The 18,932-nt window shown below is 37.6% G+C and overlaps 2 long non-coding RNA genes across 2 annotated transcripts in view; one reads left to right on the top strand and one right to left on the bottom strand.

The window, feature by feature from the left end:
* The window catches only part of LOC136255958 (uncharacterized), a 46,847-nt gene extending 34,356 nt beyond the window's left edge, over nt 1–12,491 (top strand). Inside the window, exon 3 of the long non-coding RNA XR_010701236.1 lies at nt 11,834–12,491. This is a non-coding gene — a long non-coding RNA (uncharacterized lncRNA). The remainder of the gene's footprint in view (nt 1–11,833) is intronic.
* Nucleotides 2,423–5,922, bottom strand: LOC136255957 (uncharacterized). The gene is made up of 3 exons (XR_010701235.1): nt 5,841–5,922; nt 3,853–3,924; nt 2,423–2,516 (listed from the first exon to the last, which is right to left on the bottom strand). It is a non-coding gene; the product is annotated as an uncharacterized lncRNA (long non-coding RNA).
* Nucleotides 12,492–18,932: the final 6,441 nt, after the last annotated feature.

Genomic DNA, 18,932 nt, shown 5'->3' with positions numbered 1-18,932 from the left:
GATCGGTTATCCGGTTATGAGAAAAAATAACCAATAACTGAATTTATAAAAATAACTGGTCAATTAATTAGTTAACCGGTTAAGTGTCACAGCTCTACAAGTGTGTCAAGCACACTCTGTATGTGAAGCATGCGCTAACTATATAGAGGGGTCAGGGGGCATGCTCTCACAGAATATTAGCATTCTGAGATTAAATTTGGTAACACTTTTGATTGAATGAACACATTATCACTGCAAGAATTACTGCATGGTGTTATTATTTGTGACCCACTGAGCAAAACCCGGTAATTTTCATACATTCGTTGAATTGTTTCTCTGTTATCTATAGTAACATAGGAGTGGACAGCCAAATTTTCAGCCTTTTGTAATGAATAGTGTTGGAGTTATAGTGCTTGATAGTTTGAACAGGAATAAATTCAATTTGTACAGCAACAATATAGCAAATACATAAACTACGGGTGCTTATAACACATGACTGAAACAAGTTATGAAGACAGGGCTGTTCACCACGAATTGGTTCATTGATCAAAGTATAGCGCTTTCCCTGTAAATCTCCATGCGGACAAAGAAGAAGGCCATTTCAACCATGTCATGATAATAAACTTTATATTTATGACATCATAAATAAGCATCCATATATCATGTGCCGTATGCTTTGCAAACACGAAACCACAAGTTCCTTGCTTCCAATGAACAGACAAATCTGATGGTGTATAGGGTTTAATGATTTGTGGTTTGTTTTAGTACGTACATAGCGAAACAATTATAATTTTTATGTAGCACTCATACTTTATAGCAAAACAGAATATTTTCCAGGTTTCATTCAGTGGGTCGCATTAATTTTATTATCCATCTCTAGCAGTGGCAATTCCAAAAGCTGACATGCAGAGGGCATGGCAGAATGTCTTTCACAGGCAAATGTTAACATTTTAGCATAACAATTACTCTGGAACATGGCAATTGTAGCTTCATGCAGTCTAGCTATAGTAGCTAGCTAGTAACAACAAATTAATCACTAATATTTTTCACTGATCCTTTCAAAATGCAAGTGAAGCCTTTAGAAGTAGTAGTTACATACATACATACATACATACATACATACATACATACATACATACATACATACATACATACATACATACATACATACATACATACATACATACATACATACATACATACATACATACATACATACATACATACATACATACATACATACATACATACATACATACATACATACATACATACATACATACATACATACATACATACATCAAGACTCACGGTAGTGAGTCGCGCAGCCAGTAAAGCAGAAACACGTGCCGCAGACAATAAATGACGCGACTACTACGTGAGGATTTTACAGGAACGAACGTTGTCAAATTCGGCCTTCCTGTAACTCACTCGACACTTATGCTATCCCTCTGAAACTCTAGAGTTGAACTCATCATGTCACTAGTAACTACCACACAAGCAGTGAAACAAATCCATGCCGATTGTTTCGTGATCAAGATTGCCGACATCAAAGGGGAAGTTTCATTTTTATTTATTATTTTTTTATCGCATGCGGTTAGACGCAACTGCAGGTGTATGCCTTGCGTTCCTTTGTGCATTCCAAACATTGATTGCCCTGCTATCGCTTCAGTATTCACTCAATCGCCTCAAGATTCACATCATCGATTTCACCATACATGATTACCCTACAGTCGTAATTTCAGTGCCAAACGAAGTTTCAGTCATCCTCAGTCGACCTAGAGGCCAAATACACAACCCAGATTGTTGTTTTCCGAAATACTCATTTGGCATGTAGGGAAATGTGTCTTTAAACTGTTCTAAAAGTTTTGTTCAGATTGAAACATATGTTTTCGAGAATGGCTAGTTTGAAATTTGAATTTAGTCGCCCCCACGTAATTTGCTCTCTCTAAGAATTTTACTCGGAATTTAAAGAATCATGCAGAGCACAACTGCGGTCACTAGGTATTGATGAACTGGCGCTCTATGTAGTTAATCAGTGCATATAGCCACCAAGAAGTGTGCTGCCATAGATTATAGTCCATAGATATAATCTATGGTGCTGCATACCATCCTTCGTTTTGAAATTAGTCGCCCCACATAATTTGTCCTCTAAGGGCACGGCTTAAAGAATGACACAAGTGCGGTTACCAGTTGTTGACACAAGCTGCGAGTAATTAGCACATATAGCTAGCCAATTGTCAACATGCATTATTAGATTTTATAGCACCCCCACACAAAAACTACACATGTAATTACAACATACAGAGGATACATGAATACCAAATACTTTTCACAACAATAATGTAAGAATTGTACAATAATGACTGTAATATAACTGCTATGAAAATGTTTTCCAGTGGCCTGCCATGGTAGCAAGTCTCACATGACAGCATGTATATTCATCCAAACACAATGGGAGTAACAAGTAAGTACGACAACAAGTAGGTATGACTCCATTTGTAGAATCCAGATGAGTGGGTGTGGCTCCAGTATGTCTAAACAGTTAACAAACATTCCTGTTATAAATACGTGCTAGAGTTGCAATATAATAGTATAGTATTTAAATGCAACAATACATAGTCTCCATTGCATCACTATCAAACGACGAGGTTATTGTTGCATCTCTAGTATGTACACTCTATCAGTACAACCTGTCTTAATGGCCACCAGTATAGAAAGACAACCTCTCTTGAAAAGCCAATTCCAATTGAGAATTTATACACTGTTACCTGCTTATTGAGTGAAGGTGGCAATAAACAAGTTCCACCGTAATTTATACACGTGATCTGGTCTGTATATTCTGTCAGTGGATGAGATCCACTTGGCCAGGACAAAATGTGACCCAGATGTCCTGGATGATCCATACTCAACCCACTTATGACCCAGTGGCACGATGGAACTGAGTATAGAGAATACAATTATATTTATTTCTAAGATGTGTGGATGTGTGGACACATTACAACACATTACATGTACATACAAGACATGCTACCATAGATAATGTATGCGTTCCTAATGGATTGGAAACGCCTGTTAAATTATTTTCCTATCCTAGTTACGGTGCGCCAATACATTGGGAAATTTGTTGAGTGACTGTTTGGCTTTCTCTCGCTTGTTTGAAGGCCGGTTCGAAGGCGTGGAGATTCCTTTTACATTGTTTATTGTGTTGCGTTGTCTACTGAACAAGAACACAGCGTGTCTGTGGGTACTCAGAGAAATATTGTTTGCGACGGGTGACAATGGCAGGTACGCACTAGCTAATAATTCAACAGCAGTACTATTAGCCAACTTCTCGTCACCGCATTTACACAACCAAAGAAATGTGTGATACATTGAAATAAATTTTAAGCTACAGTACTGCTCAGCTTGAGCTAAACAATAGCACAAAGTAGTGCCTGTTTTCTGAAGTTTTATCGAAGCAGTGGAAATATATAGCGAAGCAGTGAATATCTAGCTAGCCTACTACACTCTACCTGCTACAAGTGGTGTAAACAGCAGCCAAGAAACAATGCTACACTTTCTGTTTCTTCAGGAAATTTGCACAATTGTTTTGAAACACCATATTTCACCTTTGAACCTGAATTTTCTTACGCTATTGTTTACTGCTCTCCAGCGTCCCTACCCAGTCCAGCCTCCAATTAGTGTAGGTGGTAACTAACCCAGCTGTAAACAACAAACACTAATTTGCTGGTTACAAGAACAGAGAAATCTTCCACCTGTCGAGGCCATAAAGTTACGCGCAATGAAACGAGGATAGCCCATGACGTCACTATGTAGATAATGCGGGCGTTTCCAATCCATGTGACATACATTATCTATGATGCTATGTACTGTTTTAGCATTTCAAGTCACCACATTATGTACGGACCAGTCAACAATGCTTCATAGTGCCCATCAGTAAACCTGAAGAAAAGTTACGAAAATAAAAATTCACATAAGTACAATGAAACCTCATTAATATGGCCAGCTGTGGAACCAAACAAATTTGGCCTGAATAACAAGGTGCCTTATGAATGAGGTCATAAAGTACTGCTTAGCTATATTTGGGATCTACTAGAGGTGGCCAATATAATGAGGTGGTCTTATTAAAGTGGTGGCCGCTAAGTGAGGTTTCACTGTACATACAGTTCACAATGGTGAACAATATTAATGGTTAACAATATACCGTATTTCTATAAATATAAGCTGCGAGATATTTTCACGAGTTAAATTTTCGTGTTAAAAAATTTTCACCTGTGTCCTCAAGCGACGAAAAATTTTTAACAATGAATTACGTAACTTTATTAATTCTATACGGCCTTTTTCGAGGCCTTTTTTTTGTATACAGGAGAAGCAGAATGACAAACAGCAAAACTGAATTGTGGCGTCTCCGTTCCGGCCATGGAGGCTGCACCCCAGATTCAGAAGTTGTCTGTCAGAAGTTGTCTGTCACAAGTCAAGCAATGGACTTGAGTGAAATGGCTGTAGCTAGAAGCTCATTTCATCAACTTGCATATTTGTGCATATATACTCCATTTCATGTGTCCTGTAGTAGTTGTCTATCACGGAATCAGATGGGATCATTACCAATGTGCGGCGAAATAGATCGGCAGCTCCCTTCTCTCCTAGGATGAGGGAGGCCTTTGTTTTTAAAAGACCACAGCAACCTCGATCCAGGTGGCCAGAAAGCAGTTAACCGAATTCATTCAACTTCTCGAATATTACGTTGGTAAAACATTTTCGCGTAATAAATTTTCGTCGGATGCTAGCTTCGACGAAATATTTTTAACGGTTTATAAATATAGAAATATGGTACACTGAAACCTGCAGGTCACTTCTTGCGGAAGATTGCTCTCTACACAAAATGACACATTCAGAGATTGTATTTAGATGGATGATACAGTAACGCATTGTGACTTCAATACTCATGATGTGTCACTGCTAGGCAGCAACCATATACACGGCACTGCCAATGCACAACATCGCACTTGCTCGCACACACAATTTTGCTCAAGATTTTACAAATTGATAATTAAGTGGTGTGGAAACTAGCTGTTCGCTCGAAAGACTGTGTGGCAGCTGTTTCCCTACTGTACAAGTGGCCACCAAGACAGGTCCACTGTGGATGAAAGCCAGGCATTAGATATTTGGTATTTCATGTGTTGAAGGCATTCCAGGGCTTCCGGTAGTCTCAAATCTCACCACAGTTTAACTCAGGCAGTGTTGTGGTCACCACTAAACCACTAGAATGCTGTGTTATGTTCATCTTATGCTTGGCTACTATATTGTAGAACTGAAATGGATACTCTGAAAAATATATCCTATGGATAATGACTTAATCACTTTCTTCATCAGGAGCTTATAAGGACCAATAGTGAAACTTTCACATTTTGGGCTGACAGCCAACTGCCTAGGTCTGAAGCAGTGCCTTTGGTGCTCTAACAGATTGGCTGCTCCCTTGCTGCCAGCACTCACTGTCTCATACGCTGTCACACACTAAATCCATCTCTATAGCCAGTTAGAACAGCATGCTTCTTACCTTTTTTAAGGCCGCAAAATGCAGCCACCTCTTTAAAAAGCTAGGTCAGAAAATTTTGTCCCTGCGGCCTGAATAATGACCGGTTTTCACTGTACTATTAGTGATCATGGAGGATTATTTATTAAGATACTAAGATATACAAACGCTACAACCTCTAAATATAGCAGTAAATTTTTTGCCCTGGTCCAATGTCTAATAATCATGAGAGACTCTACTGTGACAAATACATGTTTATCAGGATATGTGCTAATCGCCTTTTTACAATTAAGTACAACACACATACATGTACAGTTAAACTCACCAATTGTGACTAAATCCCTTCAACACGAAAAGACAAGTAATGAGACAACCTTGGAGACAACAGCCACACAAGCCTATTCTGGTGCGCTTATTTAGTAGTAATATAAATGTTAAAGGCGTTTATTTACAACAGGACATAATTACGCGCCCCTCTATTGTCTCTGTACATACTTTCCTTTTCTTTACTATTCTCATTTCATTTCACAAGATCTCTTGGCAGGGGCGTAGCTTCTTCGCTTGAATTAGTCAATGCTTGAAGCAGATCGAGATACTCTAATAGAACAGTCACATTTCTACAAGTGCCATATTTTTATATTGTAAAGTCTGTAAGTAGTTAGTAATTTAAACTATACAATCCGATGCTAAGCAGAAATTGTAACCATGCTAAATATTGATTGCTGTGTTACAGCTATTTAGTGACTGCTCTAATAGAGTATCTTGATCGTTTTAATGCAGTACAAGATGAAAGGCAAAGTGTCATTAAGGGTTTACTAGTTAAAATGGGCGTTAGTTGACTGCAGTTGCATGCCACTAACAGGGCTGTCCAGAGAAATTAAGGGGCCAGGGAAAAGAGTTAAAGAGGGGCCCAGGGGCAAGGAAGGGTCTAGATCCTGACTGCTCTATTAGAGTATATCGACCTTTCTTTAAACAGGTATTCAAGGGGCCCCTTTCGGGCTGGGGAAAGGGGCAAAATACCCAGTTACCCCCCATGTGGGTGGCCCTGGCCACTAAAATTACAGTTATATTTTAATATTCTGTCACTGTAATCTGGGGTTTCTGTCAAAACCATGGAAACTCACCTACTGTTATCAACAGTGCACTGCTAATTCTAACAAAAAGTATTGAAATCCCATCCAAAAACAGCTTATATCTGTAAAAAAAGTGCGCGTCCAAGTAAAGCAGAGTTAACTGCGACAAAAAGTAATGATATCATAATGCGGCCATGTGCGAGGTATGCAAGTTGTAAAATTAATATTAGCTAATCAGATAATACAATGTTATTGTTAAAGTGTTAATGAGAACTATGTGATGCTGCTAGTTTTTAAGTGTGTGAGCATCTTCATAAATGCCACCCAAATTTAATTCTCAATAAAGCAATGTGTATAGATTCTCTGATAGCAATAAATAGTTTGAGTTTGGCCGCCTTTCCTGTATACGGCAATGCTACGAGCAAAGGAAAGGCAGCCAAATTCAAACTATTTATTGCTATCAGATAATCTATACACATTGCTTTATTGAGAATTAAATTTGTGTGGCATTTATGAAGATGCTCACACACTTAAAAACTAGCAGCATCACATAGTTCCCATTAACACTTTAACAATAACATTGTATTATCTGATTAGCTAATATTAATTTTACAACTTGGCACACCTCGCAAATGGCCGCATTATGATATCATTACTTTTTGTCGCAATTAACTCTGCTTTACTTGGATGCGCACTTTTTTACAGCTATAAGCTGTTTTTGGATGGGATACGTACATACATACATACATACATACATACATACATACATACATACATACATACATACATACATACATACATACATACATACATACATACATACATACATACATACATACATACATACATACCTACCTACCTACATACATACATACATACATACATACATACATACATACATACATACATACATTACATACATACATACATGTATGGTATACATATATAGCGAGCGTAATTTATGCGCTTGGCTGCTAGTCTAAAAACTAGGTAGTTTCACATGCCTGTGCCAGCTCCGTAAACCCATTTGGGGTGCACGCCTTATTGGAGTTTCAGCTAAAGCCATTACACCCCTCTGTATCCACCACTGCTGACTGACCACTGTTGCTAGCCTAGTAGCTAAATATGTATGACCACCATATTACGCCACAATAACAAATTCTTCAGTGGTGATGCAGAAGAGGTATGTACGACAGATTCATGTGAAATCGTAGGATGTGCATAAAGTAATAAACTGCAACTTTTAAAAGGTTTCATTTCTTATGCATAATTTAATGGGGGTTATGAAAACCCAGACTGGACCAAAAGTCAATTCTCCAGGTAAGCAAGATTAGCCATGTTATAAATATTTATTGCTATTTACATCCTCTATAGCGTATATACACCACTCACCTTGCAGCAACTCTGCCAAGCATGCGATCGTGATGGTTGAGCAACACGAAGTATCCACTGTAGAACAACTAACTAAACTAAAACACTTTCTAATGTGCTTTACTACATGATCGCTACAAAGCTACGTGTTCTCCTGCTGTATGTATTTGCATAGAACTGGCACACACGAATCACTGCCCGAATTTATTAGAGTCATGCTGTGCAAAGTGATTGAAACTAAATTAGCAGTTAAAATGTCAAACTTGTCTCAAAATCCATTTGGTGATAAATAACACATGGAGTTAAGCAAGGTAGGCAGTACTTAAATTATTTCAGGATAGATTTCTAGAGTGAAACGCATGACTCTAACAAATTCGTGCAGCTATTCGTGTGTGCCAGTTCTATGCAAGTACAGCAGGAGAATACGTAGCTTTGTAGCGATCATGTAGTAAAGCACATTAGAAAGTGTTTTAGTTTAGTTAGTTGTTCTACAGTGGATACTTCGTGTTGCTCAACCATCGCGACCGCATGCTTGGCAGAGTTGCTGCAAGGTGAGTGGTGTATAAGCGCTATAGAGGATGTAAATAGCAGTAAATATTTATAACATGGCTAATCTTGCTTACCTGGAGAATTGACTTTTGGTCCGGTCCGGTCTGGGTTTTCATAACCCCCTAATTTAATGGTGCGGTGAACCCCACTGAACCCTTACGGTTTGATATTAGTGTACAGAGTTATTGGAGACATCATCACATGATGAAGAGCTTACTACATAAAACATAGGGAAATGGCAACAATAGAAGAGAATAGCACTGGAAATTATATTCAAGGTCTCCATAATCCTGTAAAGCCAGATTAAGCATCAACTTAGAAATCAAAATATGCGTTTAGCATGGATCATTTTAATAGTGCTGAACATGTGTTGTACCTTCTCTAGTTCTGACAAGTGTCCGCTCTCTGCACCCTGCTGTTCCTTTATCTTTAATCATACTGGTTATGATTGTAATATGCATGATTGACTCTACACACACACACTTTATGATGTAGTACTAATGATGTAATTATTATGATTTAATCTTATATCACTCTTACTGAATGTAGTATATAAGGACATGCAACATTACTTTTGCTTTTATGATTGAGTGTAAGACTGTACTTGTGAATACGTAGCTGTTACATTGGTATCAGAGGATGGCAATGACTACAGCATCCACAACCAGTGTCCCGATACCGTTCGCCAAAGGCAACCAAGTTGAATGATTTCAGAGATACGATATTTGTTTCACTGCTAATGGATGGAAGGACGAGGCCAAAGTTAAATGACTGCCAATGACTTTAAAAGGCGAAGCACTAACAGTGTGGCTAGAGTTGAGCAAAGCCGAACAGAAAAGCTATAAGGAGGCAAAAGCTAAGATCATTGAGCAAATGGGGCCAATGAAATTTACATCAATGGACAATTTTCACCACTGCCGCCTGTTTTCAGGAGAATATCTTTGTATGCTGGACCTCGCCATGCTGGAAGCAGATGCTACTACGCAGAAGTGGCTTTTGACTCACCAATTTTTAACCGGTATCCCTGTGGAGGTCAATAAACAGTTACATGCTGTGAGCAAAATTGATGACATTAACAAGCTTATTCAATGAGCTAAATTAATACTGACTTAAGATTGTGGCAAGTAACTGACCACAGCAGTGGGATTAAGGCAAAATTACGTTTGTGCTGTTACATCAATTGATAAATCAGGTAAAGATAAATATTGATAACTGTGCAGTTCCTCTGTTTCATGCAATAGACACATATGATCAGCCCCATTTCCAAGACCCTGATTTCACTAAGGTTCTTGAAAGTATGAACAATTCTTCCAAAACATCCCTGGCAAGACAGACATGGCAGAACATTTTATTGCAACAGAGGGGGCAACCCTGTAAAGATCCTCCCATGCTGATTTCTGCAAATTACACAGTGGAAGTTGAACGTCAGATATTATCCATGCTACAACTGGGTATTATCAAAGTCAGTTCTAGCCCATGCCTGGCATCCACTGTGTTTGTACGCAAGAAGTGTGGTGAAATTTGACTCCGTGTTGACTATGGAGAACTTAACAAGAAGACAGTCAAAAGTGCATACTCTCTTCCTCGTCCAGACGAAGTGCAAGATCGTTTGATGAGGTCTACTATTTTTATCAATGTTTGACTTGAAGAACGGGTACTGGCAGTTGCCTGTGCATCACCCAAAACAGCTTTTTGCCCAGGCTCTGGGTTTGGCCTGCGTATATGGATTCCGTAGCATGCCGTTTAGTCTTTGTAATGCCCTTGCTTCATTTCAGAGACTAATGAATACTGTCTGTGCAGACCACCCATTTATCACCACATACCTGGATCAGGGGCATCCATTTCATTTCATTTTATTAATTAGCAAAGCCCCTAAAGGGGTAAAACGCTAATACAAAAATTTATTTAGTTATTAGTTAATACAAGTTTAAAATCTGCAAGGGATAGGTTATTAATGTTATTGATTTGGAGACTGTTCCATTCAGGTATCGTTTTGGGGAAGAAGGAGAATTTGTAAGTATCACAAGAGGTTTGAATGTGGCAAAATTTACAGGGATGATTTGATCTAGTTGATGTCAGTCTTGCGGGTGAGGGTAAATATTGTTCAGGTATTAATTGAAGATGATTTACAATTAATTTTGAATAGTAAGATTAATCTAAGATATTTGCGATGACTTTGGAGTGTTGGCCATTTCAAATCATTTAGTATCACAGTTACACTGTCCAAATTATTATTCCATGGTTTGTTGAGAACAAATCTTGCTGCTCTGCTTTGAATTGACTCTAGTTTGTTGATGTCTGTTTGATGGTGAGGGTCCCAAATAGGAGCACAATATTCAAGTAGTGGAAGCACTAGTTGTTTGTATGCTTGTTCTTTCAAGTAAGTAGGGCAGGTTCTTAGATTTCTTTGTAGGAATCCCAGTGTTTGATTTGCTTTGTTACAAGTATACAGGATGTGAGTTTGCCATGACAGTTTTTCATTGATCCACATTCCAAGATATTTATGTTCTTTCACTGACTTTAGTTGAGTTTCATACATTGTATAGGTGTAGTTACTTGTAGTGTGGAGATGTGATATTCGTAGAATGTTACATTTGGATATATTAAATTCCATTTGCCAGGTTGTAACCCACTTGAATAGCTGGTTTAAGTCTTGTTGTAAAGTTGTATGGTCTTTGGGAGTGTTTATAGTTCTATATATTATACAGTCATCTGCAAATAGACGAAGTTGGCTTTGTATACCATTAGCTATTTCATTGATGTACACAAGGAAAAGTCTTGGGCCTAGTACAGACCCTTGAGGTACTCCAGAATTGACCTTGCATGGGGAAGATAATGCACCATTTATAGTTACTTGTTGAGAACAATCTGATAAGAAAGCTGCAAGCCACGATAAAGTGTCACCAGTAATACCATAGAACTCAAGTTTATGCAGGAGTTGTTGGTGGGGTACCTTATCAAAAGCTTTGGAAAAATCAAGCATGCAGGTGTCAACTTGTTTTTTTGTCATTTATAGCCTTAGCAAAATCGCCAATAACGGTTAGGAGTTGTGTTTCACATGAGCGTCTAGATCTGAAACCGTACTGATGTTTCAATAAAATATTGTGGGTATCAAGAGGATTCATTATGTGACTACATATTATATGTTCTAAAGTTTTGCAGATTATAGATGTTAAAGAAATAGGACGATAATTTCTGGCATCACTTCTTGATCCTGTTTTGTATATTGGTGTGACGTAAACTTGTTTCCACACGGATGGTATGATTCCAGTACTTAGTGAGGATTGAAATAAGTGTGTTAACATAGGTGCTATTTCATTGGCAGTGTTCTTCAGAAAACATGAATGGATATTGTCAGGACCAGCTGATTTGTGTGGATTGCAGTCTGATAGTAACTTACATACACCTGAGGTAGTAATCTCAATGTCGTCAATTTGCGGATAGTTGGATGGGACTTTGTGAGGGAAATTTGTTAAGTCTTCAGTAGTAAACACAGTTTGAAATTGATGATTAAGTACTTCTGATTTTTGTTGAGAGTCAAAGACTAAACTCCCAGTTTGTCCCTAAGGAGTGGTAGAGCAGTGCATCACCACTTTACTTTCCTAAAAATTTCTTTTGATGTGGTAAAAAGAATGTATATAAACAACAAATTGACTTTGATGCTAATAGCAAACTGACAGTTTTACTGCTCCACTTTTTTTTCTGGGGAAAACTCTGCTGGATGACTTATTTGTTCATTCACCAAGCAAGGATGAGCAAGTACAACATCTAGACGTTCTCTTTCACAATACACATCATAATGATTGACTGACACTACACACACACTTTATGATGTAATACTGATGATGTAATTATTATGATGTAATCTTATGTCACTCTTACTGTAATGTAGTATATAAGGACATGTAACTATTGTACATTGCTTTTGCTTTTATGATTGCGTGTAAGATTGTGCTTGTGAATACATAGCCATTACATGATATTCTTCATGCAATGAAACCATAGTTAATTTTTCATATAGACTCTTTCTGTATTTACATGCCACAAAATTATTTGAATTGCTCACACTGCTGTAAGAAGTATTGCTTGCTAGTAGACACCGGACTCATACAGTCACTGTCATACAAATTCTAATAGAACAGTCACCTGTGTATATTATAGCTATAATTGTGTTACAACAAAAGAATTAAACAAGCTACTGTATTTATAATTATCAATGTACAAATGAAAGAGGGATTAAAGTGATAAAAATTAGTGAAACGAGATACGTATGAAAGATGGTATTATAACAGAATCCTGTGGAAAATCCCCCACTTTGGTTCAATGCAAAAGTAGGGATTTCCCCCAGGTCTACATATGTTATAATAATTATTGTAGTAGGGACCAAAAATATGTGGGAGTGGCTCATGAATAAACATCACTCAAAAACCAGCCTCACTTTTCCCTGACACGATGAAGCAGTATTGGTTAGGCCCAAACGAGTCTTCAGATCAACCCAAAACACTTTCAACAAGTTGCTATGGAATTTTTAAAAAATCATTTATTAAACTGCATTTTCTGCTGACTGACTTAGTAACTGACTAATTGATGCCTTTAGACAAGCATAACTTGATAACAGCTAAGGCTAGGGGCTTGCTTTTTCACTGTTCAATGTTGGTTTGGCCTGAGGTGCTTTTTGGCATACCGCAGTATGTACAATGCATTCATCATGGACTTACCAGTGTTCTCCTTTGTGTCCCATTCATCTTTGCTGACAGAGAAAAGTGTTGATTTGGTGGTAGCACATGATGGCTTCCCCTTGTAATGGAAATCATCCGTATTTTTCATTGTAGCTACTTTTGGTTGTAGAGACGCTTTTCAAACAGCTCTTGATTCATAATGCTGTGTAATGGGTTGAACATAGCTGGCAATGAAGCATAATAGATACATCACTTTTTAGGCAATAATTAACTCTGGGGTGCATGGCACCATTTTTTCTTTTGATGTGATATGCATGGGTTTACCAGTCATGATGTATAAGTTTATTTTACAAAAAAAAAAGAAACAAGTACACAAAACTCAGGAATTTTCAACTAGAGCAGGGACCATAGCACATCAATAAAAAGTACTGAAACAAGCTGGAGTAGTGCATGATATTAAATCACAGTAAAATAATAAGAAGTGTTATATCCCTACTGTGCTCAAGATACCATAATGGAAATGCACAGTAGGGATATAACACTTCTTATTGTTGTATTTAATATCATGCACTACTCCAACTTGTTTCAGTACTTTTTATTGATGTGCTATGGTCCCTACTCTAGTTGAAATTCCTAATTTTTGTGCACTTTTAAATTGCTTACTGCATTTTTAAACTACTTCAATGCCTCAACTAAAACTAATCTTTCACTGTTGCTAAGACCAAATGGTTACTAGATGATCCTGTATGACAGGCATTAAAAGTTGTAAATGATATGTTGCAGACTTACTACAATGACAACAGTATGTTTTTCAATAATAACTGCTTTTAAAATGTGACATTATTACAGCCATTTTTTGGCTGTCACTTAATTTGACGTGGCCTTTGTTTTGAATTGTGGACAGACAAATTGGCTGCTTGAAATATGTAGGTACAAACTATTTACATTAAGCTGTGTGTCATCTGTAGAGGATGATACTCCAACAACGAAAGATCTCAATAGATATATTACTAAGAAGAAATATGCCATTGAATGGAAAGATATTGGAGCTGAGTTGGGCCTAGATGATCATGTGTTAGACATCATTGAGAATGATCATGATAATCAAAGTGTTGCTTGTTTTAAGAAGACTCTCAACCAGTGGATAAGATTGACCCCTAACAAAGCTACTTGGAGAGCTCTAGAAGTTGCTCTTACTAATGTGACCAGGCAAAGTCTTGAACTTGATCCAGTTGATGATGTGTATGGTGAGGATTTGTATATCATATCTAAACCGAAACAGCCTATCTACTAATAAACAGTGCGGCCCCAAAAACACCAGGGTGAAAAAAGATTTGAAATCCAAAGTGATGGCCAAGAATGGCTGCAATGGTAGGTTAATTGCAAAAAAAATTCAGATGAATTTGGTGCCAAGAGCAGAATTGTTTTCTTGTTAAATTTTTGCCTTTAACCTACCATCACAGCCTTTTCTTGGCCACTTGGATTTCACATATTTTTGACCCTGGTGTTTTTGGTAAAACTGCACCCTATTTCACAGCTTTGCTGTATTGGTTTAGATATCACTTCTTTTCATATTTGTGTACTCCAAAGCCGACCTATGACAGCTGGCTTTGGAGGTTCTTTACTTGTCTTTGTTCTTTAGTGCAGAAAGGAGGAAGAGATCAAGAGCTGAACTTTTGTTTGTGGATAATATTTCTAATTCAACCATTTTTGCTTATAATTTGTTTGAAAAATTACTGTATAAAATTATCCCATGAATTCACTCTGTACATTGACTTGTTTGTAGCTGAACGCTCTACAGGGTCTGACTTCTAATGTCAAAATAGAGCTGAACTCTGACTTCTAATGTAGCTAAACTCTCTGCATAGATAGCTGAAATTTTCTCTGTAAGGTGACTTATAATGTAACTGAACTTGCTACAGGGTGAATTGTCTGTAGCTGAACTCAGTAATTTTTTTTGTAGCTGAATTCTCTTTAAAATGACTTGTAATGTATTTGAACTTTCTACAGGGTGAATTGTTTGTAGCCAAACTCTCTACTTGATGACTTTTAACCTGAGCTCTGTGTGTAGAGTGACTTGTAACCTATCTAACTTGTAATGTAGCTGAACTTATGTGGATTGCTTGTAGTCTCTGCGCAGTTACATTTTGTAGCTGAACCCTCTACAAGGTGACTTGCAATGTAGCTGAACTTTCTACAAGGTGAATTGTAACTCAGTTGAACTTTCTGTGGAGTGATCAGGACTTGTAGCTTAAATGATGTCTCTACTGGGTGATTTTATCATAACAAAACTTTTTACAGGGTGGCTTGTAACTTAGTTGAAATTACTAGCTACTGAGTGATTTTTTAGCTTGCCTGAACTCTCTACAGGATGACTTGTAATGGAGTTGACCTTTCTACAGAGTGACTTGCAATGTAGGTGAACTTTCTAAAGGGTGGCATGTAAATTTACTGAACTCCCTACTGGGCAGTTATTAACTGGGTGATTTAATTTTAGCTGAACTCTATACAATTTAAATTGCTTGTTGCTTAACTTCCACATGGTAACTTATAACAGAGCTGAATTCTCTACAAGGTGACTTGTAAGTTGAACATAGCTGAACACTTTAATAGAGTTATTTATTTCTTAGGTGACCGCTTTATTAGGTTTACTGCGCCATTAGAGTATCTTGATCAAAACATAGTAGTTGGTTTTCATTACTATGACTCAATGGCTTTAAGGTGGTGCTGAATCAATTAAGTCCAGCTGCACAAAACTATCTGTTGCAATCCACACGCTTCATGAGCTATTTTAGGGTGACCCAAAGCTTTGCTAGTCTACACTTTCCTTTTACTGATAACAATATGGAAAGTAGTGAAAATGCACACCTGTAGATTAACAGCATTGGACAACAACTCCATAAAGCCCAAATTGCAAAAATTCAAAAAATACTACTGTAGAGTAACACTTACCTGATGCCTATACCAAATTTTGACACAGTCTGCAGTGCATAATTTTGAAGTTATTAAGCAAGAAAGGAAACTGTGTGGCTAGTCAGAACACACTCCATATAACACTAATCATGTGATAGCAGCTAGTGCCATTCACCAGTGAATTGATTGGAGTTGTGACAAGCCAAAGCATGAATAATGTTAGTTGTATCAACAACATTAGCTGGGTGGTCTGGCAGAGCTAGTTAGTCCACTGAGATGCTTTGCTGTGGTCTATGGATTTCCGCATTTGTTCACGCATTACCACAAAAATGCTGTCCAATTAACTTTGTACGGCTGCCCTTAATAGGTTCAGTGCTACCTTAAATCCAGTTCTTCTAAACCATTAAGGGCCTTTATAAGATGTGATTAATCTATCTACGTATGCACCAATTTTCAGCTCATTCCCCTGAGCAGGTTGTTTTGGTAGCATGGCAAGTAATTGTTTTTATTAGCAAATCTTGATCACATAATTGTTACACCTCATCTGTGTTGTATCATACATACAGTAGTACTGTATAGTAGGGATCATGCAGAAATGGGCTTTTCCAGCCAAAAATTTCACCCTAAAACCAGCCTCAATTTCCCTCATGCTAACTTGGCAGTTCATGCTAACTTGGCAGTATTGGCTAGGCACAACCAAGTACAAAAATGTCTTCAGACAAACGCCAAACCCTTCCACAAGGTTTCTATGGAATTTTAAAAATTTTATATTTAACAGAATTTTGTTCTGACGAACTGATGCCTTCAGTCAAGCATAACTCAACAATGGATATAGCTACAGGCTTGATTTATTCACTGTTTGACGTCGCTTCGTCACGAGATGTGCCTTTTCACTAACCACAGTATGTACAGTACACACATCATGGACTTTCTTTGTCCCCAGTTCAACAACACAAGGTGTTCATTTATAGTTTATATGTGATAGCACATTGGTGGCTTCCTGTTAATAATTTATTTAGTATGCGCTGTTTGACATTCTGTGCAGGTTGGTATGTTTGTTTCTCTTGTGTTTGAGTTCACTGATTGTTCCAGATGATGGGTGTAGGATAAGAACTCATTTTTAGCAAAGTAGAACAGGCTGATTAGTTGGCACGGTTTAATAGCTTGCATTTCTTAGCACACTGCTTTGCTGTGAAGCATTTCATTCTATCAAGAGTCCATAATGAACACTGTTAATTGTTTGTCTCTCATGTGTTTGAGTTCAACTGATACGGGTGGATAAAAGCTCATTCTTAACAAAGTAGAACAGCACGTGCTGATTAGTTGTCACAGTTTAATCTCTTACGTTTCTTAATGCACTGCTTTGCTGTGTAAGTTCTTTGTACTAAGGTGTTTCATTCTATGAACACTGTTAATTGTTTGTTTCTTGTGTGTTTGAGTTAACTGACTGTTCCAGACAACAGGTGGATAAGAACTCATTCTTAGCAAAGTAGAACAGGGACATGCTGATTAGTTGGCATGATTTAATCGCTTTTGTTTCTTAACACACTGCTTTGCTGTGTAAGTTCTTAGGCCTGCTAAGGTATTTCATTCTATTAACACTGATGTACTGGCCTGCAGCTGGATGCCCAGCTTGTTACAATTGAGATTGATTGCCTAGGGGCACTTTACACCTGTGACGCTAACCAGTGTATCTCGTGCATGCAAGTTACCATCCAGAGCTATTAAGCCATTGTTTGATCAAGCTGCCAGAATTGCAATATCCTGCTCATATATAATTTTCAGTACTCACCAGGGTTCAAAATAACCAAAAACATATGTGTGGCCATCCACATAGATTGCACTGAACCATGGTCAGCATGCAGGAGCTGGAGTTATGGATCTCCAGTAATTTGTTTTTGAAAATCAAGCCACAATATTGAATTCCACCTTTTATCTGTTTTACAAATAGTTCTTACAATTACTTAGTACACATACTGATACAAGTCAGGAAACAATACATTAAGTAAACATAACATGTTATACAGGTAAAAATGCACACTAGGTAGTTTCATGAAGAAAGCAGATGATCCCATTCTTCTAGCAAGTCAGAGCCTGTATCATCTTCACCTGAAGACGACCCAGAGTTATCCGAGTTTTGCTCTACATCACCATGATCACTGTCTAGTGTAATAACTTTGTCTTTAGTTTGGACTTTGTGCTGTTTCTTATATAGTTTCCTTTTATGTTGATTTGGTCTTCTAGTTTTTATCGCTCCACCATAATTCAATTGGGGTGTAACTAATCACTGGACTGGAACACTGGACTGGACTACTGGACTGACATATTTTTGGTTTTTAAACATTCTGAGGTTGGTTTTATTGAGTCTTGCTAGCTAAGGGCCTACAGAAAACTTGCAATCTGCTACTAAAATGAACAGTGTGAAGAGTGGAGTAAGCAAAAACTGACTTCTAGTGATTTCACTACTTATTGTGTTCTTCTACAGTACATATACCTATACTCCTTATCAGTATGCTGCAGAGAATGTGCTAGTTATGGTTAACCAACGATAACGTCTTGAAGATAGTGGCAAGCTTGTACAATGCCAATATATTTAGTCACGTATTATAGTACGCCAACCAGCACATGTAAGAACTAATCATGACAGCAGAAAAAACCCCTACAGTTTGCAATGAGTTTGTATATTGCATGTAGGAATGAATTTAGCTACAATAGGAAGGATAGGTTGTGTCCCAGGGATCTGAGCTTATTTAGTTCAAGGATACAGTGTATCATAGGTAGCACAAATATAGTACAGTGTGATTTTGGTTAGCTATTGCTATATATTACAAT

Source organism: Dysidea avara, chromosome 5 (genome assembly GCF_963678975.1).
Source record: "Dysidea avara chromosome 5, odDysAvar1.4, whole genome shotgun sequence".
Lineage (NCBI taxonomy): Eukaryota > Metazoa > Porifera > Demospongiae > Dictyoceratida > Dysideidae > Dysidea > Dysidea avara.
Note: the sequence above shows the minus strand (reverse complement) of the source record. Positions and strands in the feature narration are given on the sequence as shown.